The following is a 12,297-nucleotide window of genomic DNA, read 5'->3' as shown; positions in this document are numbered from 1 at the left end:
TTAATAGAGAGACTATATAAAAATAATTCACTCAACTCGGTTCTCAACAATGGGGATCTTTAATTCAGGACATTGTTGATAATTACAATACAGTTCATTCTTCAACAAAATCAAAACCATCAGAAACATTTACAAAATTAGAGTATGAAAGGGGCATTAACCTGAAAAATCCAAAGTTTAAGATTGGTGATGTCATAAGAATATATTGGTGGAAATCACAATTTGCAAAAGGCTATCTATCCTAAGTGATGGACAAATGAACTTTTTAAAATCGTTGATGTAATAGATACAGTTCCTTGGACTTAAAATTACATGATTTAAAGAGAGAAGAAATCCAGTTAATTTTATTCACAAGAATTACAAAAGACAAAGATGAAATAAATTCACTCCACCTTCACAATTTACATCCATACATCACATCCACACTCCCTCATACAATGATTCGTTTATTAGTTCCCCACACACAACACATTTATTTAATTAAAAATTCACTCCACCCCCTTCTTTGTCTCCACCCACAAGCCACACCCATACAAGCCACACCCACATATCCCATCATCCCCCTCCCCTTACGGGCCCCCACCCTTGACCCACCCCTCCCTCATCGCACCCTCCACCCTTCTCCACACATGCACGGGGAAGGGCAGGGGGTGCCCGATGGGGGAGGGGGTGGGTCGTTGGTGAGGACACATTTCCCTTCTTTTCGCTTTATTCTCTTCTTGTGATTTAAAATTAAATAACCAGAAAACAAAATAGATGTAATTAATCCTTAAAACATACGATATAGTAAACTGAAATATCTACAACAGATTTTATTATATGTTTGTTTGTGTGAGAGAGTGAGGGGTCTGGAATCATCTGAGTGCTTCTTTCCTGTTAAGACACACACACACAGATATATTGTTGCGGAGCTGGGTATCGACTGCGAGCACGACCGCTAGGTGAAGCCGCAGGGTCGACTCTACCGAACACCTGGAATCTAGATCGTACCTTTCGGAAAACTCCGAGGGTACGGGTCCCTTACCAGACCGTGACTCGTCAATAATTTGACCGCGTGGGGTAGGGTTAGTTGCCAAACTTCAATATACCTAATTACCCACGCAGACAAAGCTACCGAGTATTCACACCCTCGACCGCACTCGTCGAGTCGAGCCGTTAGCGTGCCCGACCCGTGTGCAACCCGAGTGGATGGTTGCCGAAATCCCGTCGGTCCAAATGTACATTTACAGCGGCAACAGCCTTTGTAATTCACCAACACGCGCCATGCTAAGCCAATCGAAGAAACACAGAAACGAGCTGATACATTTAACAAATGGGGTATTTATTCACAGTAATCGGGGAAACGAGGGAAGCACGTAAGGGCAGAGTTATCACGACTAATAGAGAATGCAAATTTACACACAACCACTTAAACAATTCCTACTTACAGAAGGGCCCACAGACAGACGCGTACCCAAAAGAAACAGACCCAAAATGGTCTTTATTATCCCTTAGGCTTGGAGGAAAGTCGGGCTGAGGGACGAGAAAGTGGCTGGCTACCTGGCCGCGAGCGTGCGGCTCGACCTCCACACCTTCTCGGAGCACCAGTCGGCACGAACGGACCAAGGGCAGCTGACGCAGGCCACACCAGCGACGAGATGACCCGAGAACCAGAGCACGCCGGCGACGGGATCAGCTGGGAACCAGAACATGCGCTGGTGAAGACGGGGCGCAGATTCTTTCCTACCTGCTCGAGCAGATCCACCCGATTCTTTGCTCTCCGTTCCTTTTGTTGCTCTCGGGCGCGGTTCGCTCATCGTGGCCCACTCTCATTGGGTGAGACACGACGCATTCCCTTATTTGGCGCACATCCGAGCGAACTGGTTCATGACCATATTTGGGAGCACGCGGAGAATGCCGAGAGCAGAGGGTTGTCGCTGTGAGAGCGAAGATGGCGTTGTTGTTGTAGTTGTAGATGTAGTAGCCGTAGTTGTTGTGAGTGATGTAAAAAATCCTAACTATCAAAATAACTCACAGCGCATGTACATTTATTCACCCATTAAACGAGGGACGGGGACTCTAACTAAAAAACACATACCTACCGATATAACTGTTCTATAGGACCTGTATGTTGAGTGCTCATGGCTTCCAGATTCGTAACAATATTGTATACTGGTAAGTCCTTACAAAAGCGATTTTATTTGAAGTTATCACCTTAACTTAAAAGCAATTTGTCCAGATCATCAGCTGGGCACTGTTTTTCAAGGTATATGTATTAACAGTTTAATTAATAGTGTATGATACTGTTTACAATGACAATAAAAAAATTAACAGTTGACAATGCTGGAATAAAGGGGAAAATAAATAATTCGTTATATAATAAATCATATGCAAGGCTTTTATGAACAGTTTCAATAGTGTATGAAACTTACCAATGTTGTGATGGGTTGTTATATTCTTCATCAGAGGAAAGGTTGGAAGAAAGCAAGTTGTTGTTCATCTCCTTTGGGTCAAAATGTTTCAAGTGAGAGAAGCGTGGCTTTTTATAACGTAAAAAGTATTTTGAAGAAGTAAAACACAGTCTGACAGCATTTTGGGAAAATACTGGGTGCGGTTGAAAAACAGGAAAGAGGACAATGGGGTACGTCTGGGAAAATATCCAAGTTGGGTGAGGCTGTCATTTCCCCAAAATGAGGTGCTTAGACAAGAGCGTTAAGTGAGGTTTGTCATTTCATCTCTGCTCAACAAAGATACTTAAACCAAGAACCAAGTTCAGGTATTCTTGATGGTGATGAGTGTTATGTATTTGACAAAGTAATGTGTTCAGTTTGAAAAGGAGAAGTATGAGTGAGCGTAAACGAGCGAATACTGTTACTTTGAGAAATGGGACACATTACTGCGTCAAAGCCTCCCTTTTGACACTACTGAGGGATTACACCTATTTCTAGGGCCCATACTGAAAATGGCCACAGCACGACTGCTCGCGTTCGTGCTGAGGCGATTTTGCTCGTGTGATGGAGCAAGACGCTAGCTATTGGCTGTTCAGCTGGGTCGTGTGAGACTGCGCCTCGAAGCCTCGTGTTGTGCCATCGGGGAAGAAGGCAGCGCCATTCTGCACAGGAGCGGTGTTGGCAAGTGCGATCGATGAAAGAAGCTGCATCGTGGTTTCGGAGCCCTGGTGTTGAGTATCACCACCCGAATTTCCTCCTGTACGTTTTCCGCCCAGAGCGCAGCTGGACACCATTTTGGGCGCATTTTCCCATACCATAACAACGTGGTTTGGCGAACCCCAAGCTTCAGAAACCCATCTGGGCACACAGCTAAGTGTGGGGAGAGAGGGAGGATTACTCTTTTATTTATTCTGTCCCCTTGTCTGTATCAAAGTCTGTGTGGAGGTGCCTCAAATCGGAATTTAAGTGACCTCACCTTTCATTATTATCCCGTTTTGATTTATTCCCATTATGAATATTTGATTTCTGCTTCTTAAACCTCTATTTATTAACTTTGCTTGTGTTGTCCATTTGTCGTGGGTTCGAGTATAAACCCTTGTGCTGTGCTTCTGTCTGCTACGTGCCTTTGCCACCCGACAGACACTTCAGCGCCCGGGGTGCCTTCCTCAAACACTCACCTCTCGCGAGCCACACTCCCAGTCCGTAAAAACTCGTTGCACACCTGCAAACAAACACATTCCACACGCACGGCATCAACTGCAGAACAACCTCCATTGTCAATTTGACTAAATCCCTGAACTGATATATATATATATATATATATATATATATATATATATATATATATATATATATATATATATATATATATATATATATATATATATACATATATATATATTTTGTATACCTTGTCAAGGTCGTACGAGAGCTAGAGCACTAACACACAATGCACAGCAAGGGGGCATGAGACAAGAGGGGAGTGGTAAGGACAAAACAGTGGGGAACAGAGACATTAGGAGATCTGTGGAAGGGAGAGGGATGGGGCGGAGAACATGGGGTATACAAGATGGATATTACAGAGACTTTCTGGAAGGAAAACATGGAATTTGAAGGAGGTGGGTTTGGGGTGGATTAACGGGGGTAGAAAAGATCGAGGATTTGGATAGGGATGATAACAGGTGGTGGTGAACAGCTGTTTTGAAGGCTTAGAGGGAAGAATGGGATTCAACAGAGTGAAGGAGTTTATTCCAAAGGCGGGAAGAAAGAGGAATGAAAGAGTGAAGATGAGTAGTGATTCATGATTTTGGTAGTTTTACCAGAAAGGAGTTACTGGCAGACCTTTAGCACCCTGCGGAAATATGGTGGGGAAAAATCGAAGATGGGGTGGGGGGGGGGGCGAGACCAGAGAAGAGAGGATAGAAGACAGAAAGACCACCGACCTGCTTGCGGTGAGAGTGAGAGGCCCAAAGATTCAGCCTCATCGTGGGAGATACTAACAATCCTAAATGCCTTGATTTCCACAGCGTGAAGCCGAGAAAGGTGAGAGGCAGGAGCACCAGCCCAGAGGGGAGAACAGTACTCCATCAGGCTGCAGACGAAAGCTTTGTATGTGGTCAGGAGCTCAGGTGGGCCGAGGAAGGACTTTGCACGACGGAGGATTCCCAGTCGGCGACCGGCTTTGGAGGCCGGGTTGGAAATGTGACTTTCCCAGGAAAGATCATGGCAGATAATGAGACCCAGAAGCTTTAAAGAAAGGACTTCTTCCAGAGGATTGTTGAGAAAGTAGATTGGGGGGAGGGGGGGTTCCAAACGGTCCTTTTGAAGAGACATCGTGAGAGTGTGAGATTTGTCTGGATTGAAAGACATGTTCCACGTGTTGGACCAGTTTGTGATTTTATCCAGATCTGCAGAGCGAAGAAGCTGCTGCTTGCCGGTCTGAATGATGACAGATGGTACGGCAGAGGGTGGAGTCATCAGCAAATAGATAAAGAGGATTTTCCAGAGAGTCGGAGAGATCATTGATGAAAACCAGAAAAAGCACAGGGCCTAGTTCAGTGCCTTGAGGAACTCCAGCCTGGACAGGAGGAGGGGATGAGAGAATTCCATTAAGAGCCAAGTGCTGACTGCAACAGGAGAATATGTCTGTCAGCCATGAGTGGAGATTACCTTGGATACCACAAGAGGAGAGTTTGGTAAGCAGTGCAGGATGCCGGACTGTAAAGAAAGCTCGCGATATATCCAGGGAGATGACTGATCTCATGTCTGGCATTTCGGACCTCCATCCATTATTGGGAAAGCAGAAGTAGCATCTCCAGGGTAGAGTGACCTGGTATGAAACCTAATTGATGATCGGAAATGAAGGCATTGGAGAAGAGGAAGGATTTAATGTCAGAAGTGATGATGGATTCCATAACCTTGCTGATGATTGGGAGAAGGCTGATTGGTCGGTAGTTGCAGGAATCCGTTTTTGCACCTCTTTTTATGCAGAGCAGTAATGATTGCTAATTTCCAAGCAAACGGCAGATGACCTTGAGTAAATGAGAGGGTGAATAGAACAGAGAGAGGGTGAACAAGAGCAGCAGAGCACGTTTTTAGGGCAAGTAGGCTGATGCTGTCTGAACCGGTTGCAGAATCCGAGTCGAGGTTTGACAGCAAGCTCTCCACCTTGTCAGGAGAAAAGGACACAGAGTCCTGAAACAGCTGCATGCGACTGGGTAAGGTGGGTAAAGAAAGCGAAGGGTTTGGGACGCAAAAATTAGAAGCAAACACGGACTTTCGGCATTCAGGCCTTTTGCGTGCAGTGTCAGCTGTGCAGCCATTTGATGCAAGGGAGGGAATGGATGGGGGAACATACACCAGAAACAGACTTAACCAAATGCCACCAGGCTTTGGAGGAGGGAGACAGCTTTGAGAGTTCAAACTTGAGATTAGAAAGATGTTGTTTCCTGGCTCTCCTGAGGGTAGACACACATAAGGTCCGAGCTTTGTGGAAGGAACTGAGATTGCCTTCAGTCGGCTTTCCCTTCCATGAGGTGAAGGCATTTTGTTTCAGAACAACTTCCTTGCCACAAGCTTCAGTGTACCGTGGGCGGAAGGAAACGTAGGACAACTGAAGACGATATGGGATAAATCTGTGCATGAGAGACAAATTTTTTTGAAAGAATTCCCAGGATGGGTTGATGTTGGAGAAAGTAGTGATGGGAGACCAGTCTTGAAGCTTGATGGCTGCTTGAAGACCCTGTCAGTCAGCCTGAGTGAAATGCCAGACTCGACGGTGCTGATGTGGTTCTCTAATAACAGTCAGAGATGACCGCTTTGACAAGCATGTGGTCAGATGAACCTCTTGGAGCAGAAGAAGAGCAAAGCTCAGACATTTTCTGGGAAATTGGTCAAAATCCAATCCAGAGGAAATGGAGTAGCATTGGCTGAAGATCCAGGTCAGGATGTTGAGAGATTGTCAGTCCTAAGGAGTCGCAGATATCCTTTGCTGAAGTGGCATGGCAGATGATAGAGGTATCCACACCCAGCCAACTGGCATGATGATAATTGAAGTCACCACAAATGAGGAAGAGAGAGTTTGGATGAGTGGATAGAAGTTGGTTCATGTTTTTGGTGAGCGAGTTGTAAATGGAGTCAACACTCTTTGGTGGACGGTACAACACACATATAAACATGAGGTGGGAGTGGAGGGTAAGCCGTTTCTGGGGGTGGGGACGAGTGAGGGCAGTGCATGGAGAGTGAGAAATTGTGCTTGATGAAGAGAGTAACTCCGCTGCCAGGACGACGCTCAGGTCTGTCATACCAGAGGAGGGTCTAACCATGGAGAGAAACTAAGGAGTTAGACATCTTGAAGGAGGAAAGTTTATGTTAGGCAGGTTATGTCTGGTTTGCCAGTGGAAACCTGTATCCATAGATCAATCAGGTTGGAGCGAAGGCCCCAGATATTTAAGGTCCACACTGTTGAGGAAGAGGGAGGGTTGGAGGCTTTGTGTGCAGGGGAGGGGAGGGTAGGATGAGGGAGGAGAGGTGGAGGTAGGGAGAGTTGTTGTCAGTGCGTGGGAGAGTTGTTGACAGTGCGTGGGAGAGTTGTTGACAGTGCGTGGGAGAGTTGTTGACAGTGCGTGGGAGATTGCAGAATACGTGGGGGAGAGGGTCAGGTGGGGAGGAGGACAAAGGGCTAGGTGATGAAGGGATAGGTTGCAATGGGGAGTAATAAGAGAGGTGGCAAAGAAGCGGGAGATTGGAGAAGGTGGAGGAATGAGCTGGAAGAGAGAGGTTGGGGGAAGGAGGCAGTTTTGTAGATGTGAAGGGAGGGGACAGCTCTGAGAAGGGGAAGTGAGGGGGGAGATTTGAAAGGGAAGGGGTGAGGGTGGAGAATTGAGGGAGAAAGGTGGTGGGGTATCTTTTGAGAAAGGTGAGGGGGAAGCTTGGAGGGGGAAAGAGAGTGAAGTTTGCTTTGAAGAGGGGGAGGCGGTTGATTTATGAAGGAAGGGTGAGAGGGAAGCTTTGAGAGGGAAGGAGACAATGAGCGCAGGCACGGTAATGGGGGAGGAGGGAGAAGGGAGGGTGGGGAGAGAGGAAGGATGAGACTGGGTGTTGGTTTGGTGAAAATGGGAGTGGGTGGGGGGGTGGAATAATATTTGAGGGGTGGCAAGAAGGGGAGGTGTGTGATGAGGAGAGAGAGAGAGAGAGAGAGAGAGAGAGAGAGAGAGAGAGAGAGAGAGAGAGAGAGAGAGAGAGAGAGAGAGAGAGAGAGAGAGAGAGAGAGAGAGAGAGAGAGAGAGAGAGAGAGAGAGAGAGAGAGAGAGAGAGAGAGAGAGAGAGAGAGATATATATATATATATATATATATATATATATATATATATATATATATATATATATATATATATATATATCCATCCCACAGATGTTGGAACACCATCCAATTTGGGATACCAGAAGAGGAGCTCATACTAAAGCAGAAGATAGTGAAGAGGTGCCAAGTGTGGAGGGAGGATGAGGGGCAAGATGGCATGGGTAAGGAGAGGGTATAACAGGTGAGGAGTTAGGAGGGGGCAGATATACGGAGGTGGGGAGAATTTGCACTGAAGTTTGGAAAAAAAACAACTATTAATAATGGAAGAACAAGCATTTGAAAATGAAACTTTAAAGATTTGTCGGTCAGAGATTCATTTAAATACTTTAGAAGATGGATGGAGTGAAGAAGAATTTCGAGGATGGAGGAAAGATGTGTTGTAACAGGTGGAATTTTTCGACACCGGATCAAATTAAGGTCAACTTGAACACAGGTTTTTGAAGGAAAAGGAGGAGTGGAAACATTTTGAGACCGTTTTTTAAAGTGTTCAGGAAGAGTGAGGTCGGAAGGTGAGCGGTGAATACCTTCACGATCAAAGTGGGATTGGAAATTTGGAAAGGGAAGAACAAAAAGGAAGAGTCTGTGGAGGAAGTCACGTGGTTATAGGAGGGAAAGGTGAGAAGGGAAAAGATTTTTTGTTGTTGTTGTTTGTTTTGTAATTTAAGACATGAAACAGAGGGTATAGTTGGGAGGAAATTGAAGTAGTCGTGGGGAAAAAATAAAAACTGAAGGTGATAAGGAGAAAATACAAGAAGAGGATTGTAAACACAGACAGGAAGAAGAAGGGTGGGTCTCAAGGAAACAAGGACAAATGTGTCCCAAGAGCAGCGTCCTCAAGGTTTTGTCTTCACCAGAAGAACAAGAAGAGGAAGAAAAAAAAAAAAAACAACAACTTCCGATATTTCCTCACGTGCCGTCACGTCCGTCATGGACGATCTTCGTTCATGACGAGAAAATCGTGTATTTATGAAATTACAACACATTAAATGGAATAATCTTTAAATAGTAACGTGAACTTTTCGAAACTTTAAAGCAAATGTCCGAATATATTTAAATGATTCATGATAGACGCTCTCAAAAGGCACCATCTATGTGAGGATGTGTAGAGGAGCTTAGTATTTAAGGGGATCCGGATCCTGTATGTTACAGAGCCGAGTCCAAAAGGTTTTAGAAGAAGAAGAAGAAGAAGAAGAAGAAGAAGAAGAATCTCTCTGAGAGCAGCGTTCGCTCTACGAAACGCTGCTAAAAATCCCAGCACAGGTGGAGGCCATTGTGCTAGTAATATTGTTACTATTGTGTTTCTCGTTTGGGTCCCGTCCCTCGTCTAATGGGAATTAAGTGAACGTGCGCTGTGGATTATTTTATCGACAGGATTTTTTACAACACTCCGCTCTCGGCATTCTTCGCTCGCTGGCATTGCGGGTGTGTCTGGAATTCCATGCCTCAGGCGATGTGCGTTTCGCGTCATCTGCGCGCCAAATAAGGTATGCTTCGTTTTCTGCCCAATGGGTGTTGAGTAGACCAGAGTCGGGGCGGCCGCGACACGCCGTCCACCCAATGAGAGCAGGCCACGGACGAGAGGACCGCACCCGGGAAGGGGAGAAGGAGCAACGAATGATTGCGTCCATTCGGCTCGAGTGCGCGTCTCTGTCCGGGTCTGGGGCCGACTGCATCGCGCAATGGCGCATTGCTGTGGGCGGTCGACCATCTCGATTTGGGAGATCATCTTGTGTCGCCTGTCTGCGAGCCGGAGGAGCTTGCCAACGTCCGACGCTACCCTCCGTACCTGGTGCTTGGAGCGGCCTCGTGTTGTGGCTTCGAGTACCGTTACGCCAAGATCGTCGAGAACCACACGAGGTGGACAGGTCCATGTCTTTCTGGGTGTGTGGGTGTGTGTGTGTGTGTGTGTGTGTGTGTGTGTGTGTGTGTGTGTGTGTGTGTGTGTGTGTGTGTGTGTGTGTGTGTGTGTGTGTGTGTGTGTGATTGCGTGCGTGCGTGATTGCGCGCGCACATGTGCGTATGTCCTTGGGCCTCATCTTTAAGTAACTGTGTAAGTGCCTTCTTTGCTCATTGTACATTGCATTTCTTATAGTCGTGATAACTCTGCTCTTCCTCTCCTCTGCTCTACTCTTCCTTCCCCTCCCCGATTATTGTAAAATAAATACCCCTATTGTTGAATGTACCCCCTTGTTTCTATGCTTCTTCCATTGGCTTAGCACGGTCGTGTTGGGAAATTGGGAGACGGTAAATTGTTCATTTGGACCGACGGGTCTTGGTAACCATACGCACGGGTCGAGCACGGTAACGGCTCGTTCCGCTCGAGGCCTGCCGAGGGTGTGAATTCCCCGGTAGCTTTGCCACGTGGATACTTAGGTATATTGAAGTTGGCAATTAACCCTACTCCTCGCGGCCGAATTATTGGCGATTCACGGTCCTGTAAGGGGCCCGCGCCTTTCAGAGTTCTCCGAGAAGCATGATATAGATTCCGGGTGTTCGGTGGAGCCGACTCTACTGCTCCACCCAGCGGTCGTGCTCGCTGCCGACACCCAGCCCCACAACAATATGAAAAGATCGACGGATACTCTCCAATTAGCACAAGTTTAAACGCAAAAACCAATGAGAACCACACAGGAGCCACGGAGATAAAATAACAGTGAAACAACACGACAAAAACCGATCTGAGAAAGTCGGCAGAGACCCCAAAGAGAACAAGCCACTGCCTCTCAAGAACCGGAAGTAGTACTGTGTGCACGTGCGCTTGCCGGCGGTTTGAATCACCAACCTTCCATGTTCAGAGTGGAATTATCAAGATTCATGACTCGCAAAAGACCGAGTCTGGTCACCGAGTTCGATTTAAAGCAAATAAACTTTCCATTTTTATTTTTTCCCGTGTCATTTATTTTACGGAGTGCACGTGCCCTAAAAATCATCAGGATCATGGAAACAACCAGCTCATGCGTCGTGACGAACGTTTTGTGTATTCAAGGTTTACACATGCAACCAATCTCTATGATCATGACATTGTGACGTCACTTCACTTGAGACTTGTCTACAAAGACTTGAGACTTGGCTCGGGTGACTTGATGACATCTCTGATGTGCGGTGTATAAAAGAACACTGAGAATGCGCTGTGTGAGCGGAAGCTCGAACTTTCATGGGTGGTGTATAATCTCAGAGTCGCTGGTTCACACACTTACCAGAAATAAAATAATAATAATATAACAAAATATTCAGTCAATTCCGTCCGATAAATAATTTCCTTTTTTATCTGTTTGCTTTACTGAGAAACCATAACAGAGTGAAGACTTCGTGACCATGATGTGGACCTATGGGTGGTAGGGGGTTGAGGACTTGAAGAAAAAAGGGGGAGCTGTGGACCAGTGGGGGCTTGAGTACTTATTAAAGAAAAAAGGGAGAGTGGAGGACAGAGGGTTGAAGCGGGGAGGGGGAAGCAGAGAAGGGAAAGAGTTTGCAAGGGGGTCGATGCTTGGGGTCGGGATGGGGGTTGAGGACTTGGGGTTGGGATGGGGGGTGAGGACTTGGGGTTGGGATGGGGGGTTTGAGGACTTGGGGTTGGGGACTTGCAGAAAGGGGGAGTGGAGGACAGCAAGTTGAAGTGGGTGGTGGGGGAGCACAGTGAAGGGACAGAGTGAGGAAAGGGGGTTGAAGCTTTGAGGGACCGGTGTTGAGGATTTGGGGTTGGGGGGCTTGATGATTTGGGGTTGAGGGAGGGCTCAAGACGGGGTTGAGGACTTGGGGCTGGGCGGCGGGGGGGGTCGGGTTGAGGACTTGGGGCTGGGCGGGGGGGTCGGGTTGAGGACTTGGGGCTGGGCGGGGGGTCGGGTTGAGGACTTGGGGCTGGGAGGGGGTCGGGTTGAGGACTTGGGGCTGGGAGGGGGTCGGGTTGAGGACTTGGGGCTGGGAGGGGGTCGGGTTGAGGACTTGGGGCTGGGCGGGGGGTCGGGTTGAGGACTTGGGGCTGGGAGGGGTCGGGTTGAGGACTTGGGGCTGGGAGGGGGTCGGGTTGAGGACTTGGGGCTGGGAGGGGGGTCGGGTTGAGGACTTGGGGCTGGGAGGGGGTCGGGTTGAGGACTTGGGGCTGGGAGGGGGTCGGGTTGAGGACTTGGGGCTGGGCGGGGGGTCGGGTTGAGGACTTGGGGCTGGGAGGGGGTCGGGTTGAGGACTTGGGGCTGGGAGGGGGTCGGGTTGAGGACTTGGGGCTGGGAGGGGGTCGGGTTGAGGACTTGGGGCTGGGAGGGGGTCGGGTTGAGGACTTGGGGCTGGGGGGGGGTCGGGTTGAGGACTTGGGGCTGGGAGGGGGTCGGGTTGAGGACTTGGGGCTGGGAGGGGGCGGGTTGAGGACTTGGGGCTGGGGGGTCGGGTTGAGGACTTGGGGCTGGGGGGTCGGGTTGAGGACTTGTGGCTGTGGGGGGGTCGGGTTGAGGACTTGGGGCTGGGGGGGGGGTCGGGTTGAGGACTTGGGGCTGGGGGGGGGTCGGGTTGGGT

At 48.0% G+C, this 12,297-nt stretch overlaps 1 protein-coding gene and 1 long non-coding RNA gene across 2 annotated transcripts in view; one reads left to right on the top strand and one right to left on the bottom strand.

Moving 5' to 3' along the window:
* Positions 1–565: 565 nt before the first annotated feature.
* On the bottom strand, positions 566–3,728 carry LOC147027454 (uncharacterized). Its single transcript, XR_015057049.1, has 3 exons — positions 3,608–3,728; positions 2,412–2,482; positions 566–873 (listed from the first exon to the last, which is right to left on the bottom strand). It is a non-coding gene; the product is annotated as an uncharacterized LOC147027454 (long non-coding RNA).
* Positions 3,729–8,947: 5,219 nt separating this feature from the next.
* RIMBP2 (RIMS binding protein 2) overlaps positions 8,948–12,297 on the top strand; it is a 354,432-nt gene continuing 351,082 nt past the window's right edge. The window contains exon 1 of the mRNA XM_085876868.1: positions 8,948–9,051. The gene's annotated coding sequence lies outside the window, so the exon portion shown is untranslated. The remainder of the gene's footprint in view (positions 9,052–12,297) is intronic.

Source organism: Eptatretus burgeri, chromosome 4 (assembly GCF_056783735.1).
Source record: "Eptatretus burgeri isolate ZD-2024b chromosome 4, Ebu_testis_v1, whole genome shotgun sequence".
Classification (NCBI taxonomy): Eukaryota; Metazoa; Chordata; class Myxini; order Myxiniformes; family Myxinidae; genus Eptatretus; species Eptatretus burgeri.
This window is presented reverse-complemented; position numbering and strand designations above follow the sequence as displayed.